Source organism: Pseudorca crassidens, chromosome 19 (genome assembly GCF_039906515.1).
Source record: "Pseudorca crassidens isolate mPseCra1 chromosome 19, mPseCra1.hap1, whole genome shotgun sequence".
In the NCBI taxonomy this organism is placed as follows: domain Eukaryota; kingdom Metazoa; phylum Chordata; class Mammalia; order Artiodactyla; family Delphinidae; genus Pseudorca; species Pseudorca crassidens.
In genome coordinates this window covers 22,228,896-22,240,299 of record NC_090314.1, presented here as the reverse complement: position 1 = coordinate 22,240,299, position 11,404 = coordinate 22,228,896, and positions in this window count along the sequence as shown.

Genomic DNA, 11,404 nt, shown 5'->3' with positions numbered 1-11,404 from the left:
ATCACGACTACAAGAGCTTCCAAACTTTTCCACTGAAATGCCCGTAATGGCAAAGCAGAGTTTGTTCAAGAATCCCCAAAGGTCTGGGGGAGGCAAGAGTTCTGGTGGCCTTTTCCAGACCCAAAAGGGCTTTGATATTTTTTTGTTTTCCTTTAAATTTGATTGGCTTCCCATTTTTCTATTCCGTTTCACTAGTCTCTTCTTCCTACACACTGAGTTTGTTTCAATTCTTTTTTATAATCATAGCCAGCGCTGTAATTTATCTTCTCTTACATAACTCTTTGATGACATCTCTCATGATTTCCTTAGGAATAAATCCTGGAAGGGGAATGATCTAGTCAACCAGTACAAGTATTTTATGACTTTTATGTATATGCCAAATTATCTTTCAAAATGGAAGTGCTAATTTAAAATCCTGTTATTTCATCTCATCCTCACGAATATTGGGTTGTATCGTCAAAAGTGGGATTGGTGTATGAAAAGCTGTATCTTGCTATTGTCCTCATTAGTATTCTTACCACTGAGGGAAAATAGCATTATAAATTATTAGACATTTCTGTCTCTCACTTTGTAGACTATATACTTTTGTAGTTTGTATATATTGCTGTTGGAGTGTATTCATATTATTATTTTATTTAGAAAGGGCTCTTTATATTTAAAGGACATCAGTCCTTTGCCATTATAGGTGATCTTTCTTTCCAGTCTTTAACTTACTTACATTTTATTTTCACTTTGATGCGTTACCCATAGTTTTTCCATTGTTTTTTATATTGGAAAATCTCCCTCATCCCTCACTGCCAAATAGCCTCACCTGCATTTTCCTCTTACTTATTTATGATTTCATGTTTATATAATTATTTTCATATAGCAAATAATTTAAAGACCAACAATATATGTATATATGTTGAATTCTTCTGGACTTTATTTAGTATTTAGTACTGGTTTAAGGAAGGTATTTAGTTTTTTTCCCTTCTAACTAGTTGAAAAATTGTTGCAACCCTATTGTTGAATAATTATCTTTGTCCTCACTGATCCAAAATACCATCTTTTTTTTTTTTTTTAAAGATTTTTTTGGTATGGACCATTTTTAAAGTCATTATTGAATTTGTTACAGTATTGCTTCTGTTTTTATGTTTTGGTTTTTTGGCCACGAGTTATGTAGGATCTTAGCTTCCCGACTAGGGATCAAACCCATACCCCCTGCATTGGAAGGCAAAGTCTTAACCACTGGACCACGAGGGAAGTCCCCAAAATACCATCTTAATCATATAATTAATTCGTATATGTACCAAGGTATAATTCTTGGCTTCCTATTGTATTCCATTGATCATTGGTAGTCTGTACCAATACCATACTTTTTGCATTGTTGTAGCTTTATGATATGTCTTGATAACTATTTCCTTCTATTTCCTTTGATCACTCTTTTTCTCATGAACATTTTAATATGTCTTTAATTTTTTATTGAAGTGCAATATACATATGAAGAGTGCATATGTCATAAGTGAATGGCCCAGTAAATTTTCACAAACTAACCACATCTGCCTAATCAGCAGGCAGATCAAGAAACAGAATATTACAGCACTCCATTCACCAAGCTCTCTTCCAGCTGCTATCCACTTTAAGGGTGACTATGCTGTTTGACCTTGATCAAGATTGGTTTTTACATGTTTTTGAACTTTATATAATATGAATCGTATTGCCTGCCCCTTTATGTCTGTCTTCTTTCATTCAACTTTACTTTTGTGAGATTCATCCATATTGTTAAATATAGTTTTAAATTGTTCATGCCCATAGTTGTCTAATAGTCCTTTTTTTTTAAACATCTTTATTGGAGTTTAATTGCTTTACAATGGTGTGTTAGTTTCTGCTGTATAACAAAATCAATCAGCTATACACATACATATATCCCCATATCTCTTCCCTCTTGCATCTCCCCCCACCCCCATCCCACTCCTCTAGATGGTCACAAAGCACCGAGCTGATCTCCCTGTGCTATGCGGCTGCTTCCCACCAGCTGTCAGTTTTACATTTGGTAGTGTATATATGTCCTTGCCACTCTCTCACTTTGTCCCAGCTTCCCCTTCCCCTTCCCCATGTCCTCAAGTCCATCCTCTAGTAGGTCTGTGTCTTTATTCCCATTCTGCCCCTAGGTTCTTCAAGACCTTTTTTTTTTTAGATTCCATATATATGTGTTAGCATACAGTATTTGTTTTTCTCTTTCTGGCTTACTTCACTCTGTATGACAGACTCTAGGTCCATCCACCTCACTACACATAACTCAATTTCGTTTCTTTTTCTGGCTGAGTAGTATTCCATTGTATATATGTGCCACATCTTCTTTATCCAATCATCTGTCGATGGACACTTAGGTTGCTTCCATGTCCTGGCTATTGTAAATAGAGTTGCAATGAACATTTTGGTACATGACTCTTTGTGAATTATGGTTTTCTCAGGGTATATGCCCAGTAGTGGGATTGCTGGGTCATATGGTTCTATTTTTAGTTTTTTAAGGAACCTCCATACTGTTCTCCATGGTGGCTGTATCAATTTACATTCCCACCAACAGTGCAAGAGGGTTCCCTTTTCTCCACACCCTCTCCAGCATTTATTGTTTGTAGATTTTTTGATGATGGCCATTCTGACTGGTGTGAGATGATATCTCATTGCAGTTTTGATTTGCATTTCTCTAACGATTAATGATGTTGAGCATTCTTTCATGTGTTTGTTGGCAATCTGTATATCTTTTTTGGAGAAATGTCTATTTAGGATGTCTTCCACCCATCCTAAAGATGCTACCAGAAAACTACTAGAACTAATGAATCTGGTAAAGTAGCAGGATGTCTAATAGTCCTTTGTGTAAACATACCATGATTTACTTATGCATTTTCCTGTTGGTATTTGAGTAGTTTCCAAGTTTGGATCTACCACAAATAATGCTGCTATAAATGTTCTAGTACCATGTGTGAACATATGCTTACAGTTCATTGGTGCACATACATATGTATGCAGTTCTGTTTTGTCTATTCCTGGGAGTGGAATTACTGGGTTATAAAGTAAGCGTATGTTGGGTTTTTGTAGATACTAGCAAATAGTTTTGCGGAATGGCTGTAGTAATTTACAATCCTACCAGAATGTATCAGAGTTCCAGTTAACCATACTCTTGTCAACACATACTATTTTCGATCTTACTTACTTAGCCATTCTGGTGTGAGTGGTGTTGAGGTATAAATTTCCATTTTCATGATGATTTATGAGGCTGAACATATTTTTGTAGCTTTACTGGTCATTTGAATATCCCTTCTAGTTAACTGTCTCTTCCACTCTTTTGCCTTCTTTTTATTGGGTTGCTTTTTTAAAAAACTGATTTGCAGGAGTTCTTCAGCTATTTGGGATTCGTGTTCAATGTCATGTACATATATGGCAAATATCATCTCATACTCTCTAGGTTGCCTTCTTACTCTTAATCATGAACTTGGTGATATCACTAAAATTTTAATATTATCTAGTACATTCCCTTTTTCTTTTATGGTTAGCACTTTTTATAACATGTTTAAGAAATCTTTGCCTTCTCAAATATCACAAACATGTTTTCTTATAAAATCTTAATGGTTTTAACCCTCACATTTAGATCTGCAGTCCACCTGAAATTGACTTTTGTGTGTCATATGAGGTAGGGGGGAACAAAATACATTTTTCCATATGGATATCCAATTGGCCCAGAACAATTTATTAAAATGACTATCTTTTCTCCACTGCATCAGAGATGAACACCACACAAAGGAATACTGCAGAGCAATAAGCATGAATAATTGCATACCGTATTCAACAATATGGATGAATCTCACAAGCGTAAAGTTGAATAAAAGAAGACAGACTCGAAATGGGCAGGCAATGTGATCCTTTGCCTGTCAATAAATCAGGCAACCCTATAAGTGCAGAGCTGTTTGTGATCTCTCTATTTTGTTCCATTCATCAATTTGTGCAAATACACCTTGTACAAATACCGCAATATCCTAATTATTAAAACTTCCAAATAGGTCCTACTACCTGGTAATGTAAGCCCTCTAGCTTTGTTCTTCTCTTAAGATTGCCTTAGAGAAGGCACTAGGTCCTTTCCACTTTCATATACATGTTAGTATCAGATTACCAATTGCTACACAAAAACCTGCTGGGATTTTGTTTGAGATTGCTCTTGTCTGTTTTTGATCTTCCAAATGAACTTCATTCTGTCAAGATTAAAAAAAAAATCCCTTTGGAGTTTTGATTTGGATTTTATTAATCCTATAATTTAATTTGTATTATATTGAATTCTTTTTTGATTATTTCATGGCTGTGAATATTGATTTCCCTACCTACCAGACCATCAGTAACTTTTGGAGAAGGTGTCTGTCACATAATTCTTTTGTTTTCTGCATAATTTTAGGGCAACCTGTAGCCAAATAACATCTAATGTGTGTTTCTTGAATAGACTTCATAAACTGTTGCAAAATGACCTTATCAAATGCTTTTCTCGAATATTCTGGGATGGATGCTCCTTAGCTTCTGACTTAATTTATTTGCATAAATCATTCAGGTATTTATGAATTCACCTAGCAAAGCCACCAGCATAGTCTAGTCTTAAAATAGGTATTGACACACTCTACAAGTTGTGCCATCTGCTCAGGATTTAGGCATCTTCCTTTTCCCTGGGAAGCCTTCAGTCCAATAAAGGCAGTAAACACAAAACCAACTATCTAAAGCGTTGTTTCTTTAATGCCAGAGTTTTAGAGCCACAGGAGTGATTAACTCTAACTGAGAAACCACAATGAAGTGGATATATCCTAGTCAAGTGGACAGCTGAGCTGCGTCTTGAAGTGTGGGTAGGAGTTCTCCAGGCAGTAGAGTCCAGGAGTGGGGGAGATGCTAGGGAGCATTCCGGGTGTGAGGAAAAAAGACCTGAGAGCATGGGAATTCATCCCATGTCTGAGAAGCATGAGTGATCCAGCGTGGTTGAGGCATAAGGGAATGGACTGAGAGATAGGTGAAGGTGGACATGTAGGATAGGACAGACTATAAATGGCCTTTTAATATATGCCAACGTATTTTTAAAACTTTGTTATTTAAGATGGTTAATATGAGAGTGTCAGGATCAGATTTGTGTTTGAAAAATATTGCTCTACTAGCACTGAGGAAGGTGGCTTGTGTGTACTGTGGTCTTTAGGAGGTTACTACACTGATCCAGGGAGGAGATAGATAGTAAGAACTTGGGTAAAGGCACTGGAAATCGGACGGTGATTGCTGGTTATTCCAGCGGTGAAATCAGTGTGACTTGGTGATTGATTGGGTGCATGTAGGTGGGAGGAGGCCCATCCTGGACGTCTGGAGGCAGGCCATGGGTTGTCACCGTGCTGAGCTCCAAACTGTCTGCTTGGATCATTGTGTTGAATAGAGCAGCTATTCTGAAAATACGCCAGGGTGTACCTCTGATTGGCAGCTTAGTGAAAAGGCTCAGAAAACTGCCTGTGGGACTGTTTTATTCTCTTCCTCAGAATAACCACATTTTGCCATGTGTTTTCATTTTACAGGATTTGTAGGTTCTTCTGTGCCCTGTCCATCTGTATATTTATTGCTGCTCTCGTGGGAAGAGAGAAGACAGGTTATTTCAAAAATAAAAACTCCAACCAAAAATATTCCCTCCTCCGGCTGCTCTGAAATTAGATTAGTTGGTCAGATCAGATCGGCAAGGAACCGTAAGTCATGCAGCACAAACTGCTCATTTGGTAGATGATGAAGCCAAGTCCAAGAGAGGAAAGGTGATGTGTTAGCCAGCAAGTGGGACCACTGGGTCTGCCTGGACGTGGTGGGAAGCAGTAGATCATAGATCTGGGCTCTGCCACCTACCAGATGTGTGATGTGGGGAATGTTATTTAGCTTTTTCTGAGCCCCAGTTTACTAGACTACAAAATGTAGCTGTTGTGATAACTAAATGAAGAAATGGACATATTCCGGGTGTGAGGACACATTTAAATGTTCAATGCGTGTCACTGATGATGAAGATAAACATAATGGTGCTGCTGATTGTGCTGATGGTAGTGATGGCAACGATGTTGGTGACGATGACGTCATCAAAGGAGCGTGGGCTTTGACATCAGCACACCTGAGTGAAAGTATCTATGATAGTTGTTTGACCTTGTTAAAATGACCTAACCTCTCCAACTATCAATTTAATTATATGTAAAATAGAGAAAATCACCTCTACCTGGCACTATTTCGAGAATGAAATAAAACAATACATATATTTAAATTACCAAGCACAGTGCCTGGTACAAAGAAGGTGCTTCAGTAATGTTTGTTCTCTATTCCTGAACCCAAACTTCTTTCTTCATTTCCTTCTCCTCCTTCCCTTTCCCTCTCCCCTTTCTCTTCATCCTTCTGTAATAGCAACCTTATTTTTTAGTAACCCTATATTGTAAGCTATCCATTAGCTGCAAACCTGGAAATACGTATGGCCATCATTGCTCTTAAGGCCCCTCCTTCCTCTCATTTCCATGGATGGGAATTCATTCTCTCCAGTGTCTGTTCATCTCCCCTGTAGCTTGTGGACAACCCTGACCCCAGACACTGACCCTCCACTCAGAGCTTCCCTGGGTGTTAACTTCAGGACAAGGATACTTACTCTGGGAAGATATAAGGCAGTATGTGTTGTCTCCCACCAGGTTCCCTCATGTCCATCTAGACAGTATTTTGTGGATGGAGTTAATAATTTGTTGTTCGGAGGCTTTGGGTTGTTTTCTTGCGTCAGCCATTAGAACAATATTGTATCTTTCTTGTTGTTTTTTTGGTGGGGCTCCGGGAATGAGAGTGGAACAAAAATCTTCTGAAACTCTTCTATGGAACCAGGTTTGTTGCCTTTATGTGATGGGGAAAAAACGAATGAGCTACATATTCAGACATCTTTTGTGAAAGCAGCAAGTCGTCTGGCTCTAATGTGGACAGACCAGCTTGACGGTTCACAGAGGCTGAACATGACTGAAAATCAGCTCCAGGACTGTCATATGAGGAGCATGGAAAGGTCAGTGACCAATGACAGAATATCCTCATGGCTGATAGAAATGCATCATGGAACCGGCAAGTTACCAGCCCAGGGGTCTCCATCTTTTCTGGAAATGCGACATCCCATCTGTTTGCTTTTATGCCTTGATATCCCCAAAGTCACTCCCTCTAAATGATAAACACATATTTATTGTTTCAATTAAAACAAATAGGTTTAAGGATTTCAAAAGAGAAAATTTAATACATCTAAGGGGGTTACAAAGTCAGAGCGGGAAAGCTTACGCCAGAGAGAATTAGGGTCACATAACTAATTCCAGCTTCCTAAATTTATGCATGAAAACAGCAATGGGCTCAGGGAGGGAGGAAGGGAGAATGGATCCAGGAGGGGTGTGAACTTGAGTATCAATTTTTTACTTATAGAACAAAAAACGGAAGGAAAGAATAAAGGAAGGAAAGAAGAAACAGTGAAACTCACTTCTTTATTTTGTTTCCAAATGGGTTCCGTTAGACACAATAGGTCATTCTAGGTGCACCTGAATATAGCTGTGACTTTAGATAGCTCTCTCGTCCCCTTCTGACCTTTATTACAGCTGCAAAATTTCTGTGTGTGAGGGATAAATAATGCATGCCCTCAGCCAAGAAAAGAAAGAAGACCCGAGGAAACATTGCAGAATAAACGACCTTCCTTCCTCTAGTATATTTTTACTCCTGACCCACTCGCATCTCTCCATCCCCACTCCCTGCCTTCTCCTACCCACCAGTCAGGACCCCAAAACCTGGAAGTGAATTGCTTAAGAGCATAGGTGGTGGGGGGGGGGTGGTCAAACTTGCATTTAAAATACTTATAGCTCTGGGAATTCCCTGGCAGTCCAGTGGTTAGAACTCGCTCTCTCACTGCCAAGGGCTTCAGTCCCTGGTTGGGGAACTGAGATCCCACAAACTGCGTGGTGCAGCCAAATTAAAAAATAATAATATAATTAAAATAATAATAAAATAAAATACAGCTCTGATATGTCAACTGTGTGATCCTGAGTGATTCCCCTCTCCCCTGTCCTCCTTGGTCTTCTCTATAAAGTGATAATACCCATCTCTCTATGCTCTGTATCAAAAGCTTTGGAAAGATAACAAGTGATGATGTAGACAAATGAACCTTTTCAACTGCACCCTGGGGAACAAACAGACGGCAGCAGGTTTCTTCCAGTCAGTTGTGGGCCTCAGACATCAGAGGAAGAGCTGTGCAGGAGGGGGTGCCTTCTTAGTGAGCCTAGAATGACCTTGAAGGGGTCGTTGAGGGCCCAGAAACCCGGTGTTGGCTTTCGATCTTCCAGGATGGCTTCTGTGGAGACAAAGCAAACAAAAGGTCTCTACCACAGCCTTGGAGTGAAAAGCTTGGGTTTCTTACCACGTTTAGAAGCCAGATCCCTCTGTTTCTTGCTGTCATAACAGAAACAGATGAAGGGACAGAATGGAACTCTCAGCTAGAGCTATATTCAATGTGGAATCTTACGTAAGAATAATTTGTGTGTCTACCTGCATGTTTGTTTCTTTCTCAAGCCTCTACTTTGCTGAGCTTATTAGGGACAATGGATCTCTTCCAGTTGGTGTTTAAAATAAGATCCCAAGTGTTTGACCCTCAAGCCTTTGGATTAGAAAACGAGATGGGAAAGGAAATGACTGTAGAAGAACATAGCGCCGACCTCCAGAATATAGCTTGGGTACTCATCATTTGGGCGAGGGAGTTGGAATTTATAACAAAATGAAGTTTGGGGATTATTTGCTTTTTTACACATCACCCCTGTTCTCCAATTACACACCTAATTAAGAGTTGGACAGTTAGGCAAACTGTTTAGATGTATGATGAGGGAGTTTGGGATTAGCACACAGTGCGGGAAGAGAACCATCTAGTCTTTAAAAAGACTTGGAAAGAAGTGTCCTTGAACTATGTCTTTTAGGGCCCAAGGCTTGGAAATGAGAACCTAATGCTCTCTGGGCATTTCTCACGCCCTCTGGACAGGAGGAAAGAGGGGGAATTGCTCCCATTTCAATGTCATCATTTTCAACGTTTCTGCTCTCTCTCTGTGCCCATCTTCTTTGCTGTGATCCCCCATTTTTCTCCTAGATTTTCCTGTATTCCCCCATAAAACTGGTTCTCAGAGCCTTGATTCCCTCTAATGTTGATAATTCTGGGTAGAAAGGGGATGAAGTCTGCCTGGTAACTAAGACCATCCCTCCACGAGTGGGGTTACCTTGATTTACCTGGGTGCCAGCTAGATCTATGGAAGAATGAGTGGGTAAGCACCCCCGTGGGCTCTCTCTCCCTGACCTGTGCACTGAAGCTCCGATGTCAGTTTGCTACAGATGGTTTTCGTATAATCACGGGGGAACTTCCTTTCTTGTTCCTGGTCCAGTTTCACCACTTATTTCAGAATGACTATCTCACAAAAGGTATCAAACCGAAAAAGGGGAACTGGCTCCCTCTGTGTAGTGGACTTGGAACAGAGCTGGGGTGAAAGTGCAGCAACGGGGGTGCCAATTTGAGGCCGTTGAAGACCTCAGGGCTTTTGCTATTACCCAGAGACATCTTTGACTCCGGATGCAAAGGGTCATTGCTCGGGGGGTTGCCTGAGGAAGCTGTTACAACAGTTTCTTCCGTGCCTACTTCCTATTAGATACATCCTTGCCATTTCCATGGCAATTGGGAAGCTTCTTGGGTTTCACTGAACCACTGCTTGGGGAGATATGGGAGGACAATTGGACGGGGCAGGTAGATGCTGAGATGTGTAAATCTTCCTGTTTTATCCCTACCTCCGGCGCTCACAGGGCTATCCCCCAAAGCAGGTGCAGGAGCGTTAAGGACCATTATTCACCTTGAAGCCTCTAGGGCCCCAGATGCCAATCCAGGGCGTCACAAAACATGCACGAAGTGACTGGAGGTCGGCGCTAGACACACTGTGTGGCTCGGCTTCCTGTTGCGACTTTGTCTACCCTTATGCTCCTCTCCTCCCTGCCCATCTTTCTTCTTTCTCCTTCTCTACCTCTAGCTTCTTCCCCAAGCCTCTGGCAGAGACCAAGCTTAGTGCCAGAGTCAGGGAACAGGCATCGCTGGGTGCTGTGGAGGGAATGGGAACTAGAGCATAGAGATTAAGAGCAAAGTCTACTTTCTAGCCATGTGACCTTGAAGTTCAGCTTCTTCATCAGTAAAATGGAGATAATAATTGTTCCTCTTTCTTAGGGCTGTTGTGAGAATTAAATGGATTAATATATCCGTGGCACTTAGAACAGTGTCTGACATGTAGATGGGTCTATGTAAGTAGGGTGACTTTACATCCAGATGCTTCTTGGACGGTCTAATTTAAAGCCTATTGTCCCTGTGTTGTTATGAACAGTGCCCTCTTTCCAGTTCAAAAGTATCCAGGGTTTGGATACTCACTATGGTTACCCTGCATATAGTCTCAGCTATTTTACTAAGGGGCAGTGATCCATTATTTTGAGGATACAGAATTGGATGCCACAGGCTAGGAAGGAAGGCAGGTAAGAACATCTACAGTGAACCAATTCAGGGTAAACTACTCTTATCTTTGGAGACAAAGAAAACCCTGTAACACTGAAGTTTTGCTCTTCCCCAACCCCTCCCACCTCTGTGGTGAAAGGTACAAAGAAACAATAGGCATGCAGCCCACCGGGGTCCCACCAGTAAGTTTTTTCTCAGAAAGCAAGTGTTGAGAGCCCAGCACTGGGAGTTGCTTTTTGCTCTGCCTCTGGCCAGGTAACTGAGATCAGGGTTCCAGGATCACTAAGGGCGGCCAGCCGGGCAAAGTGTTCGTGAATAAAAGAAGAATAATTTGAGATGACCAAACTTCCTTCCTGGTGGAAGGGAAGGACTGGGGTCAGTCTTGACTGTACAGCCTTCATGTTGCCAGAGTGGCAGGCTGAGGGCTCTGTTGGACGCCTGGCCCGTGGGCTTCCCTTCCTTACCAAGTCCCTGAGGTCGTTGTGTACCTCAGGTCATACCTGTCTGCCTATCTATCTATCTATCTATATGCATATCTATCTATTTATCCATCCATCTACCTGTCCATCCAGCCACCCATCTATTTTTCTATCATCTGTCTATTATCTATCTATCTATTATGTATCTATTATCTATCAACAGGCATTCCCTGTTTTATTTCCCTTTGCTTTATTGTGCTTCACAGATAATTGTGTTTTTTTACAAATTTAAGGTTTGTGGCAACCCTGTGTCGAGTAAGTCTCTTGGCTCCATTTTCCCAATACTATTTGCTCACTTCGTGTCTCTGTGTCACATTTTGGTAATTCTCACAATATTTCAAACCCTCCACCAGCAAAAAGATTATGACTCACTGAAGGGTCA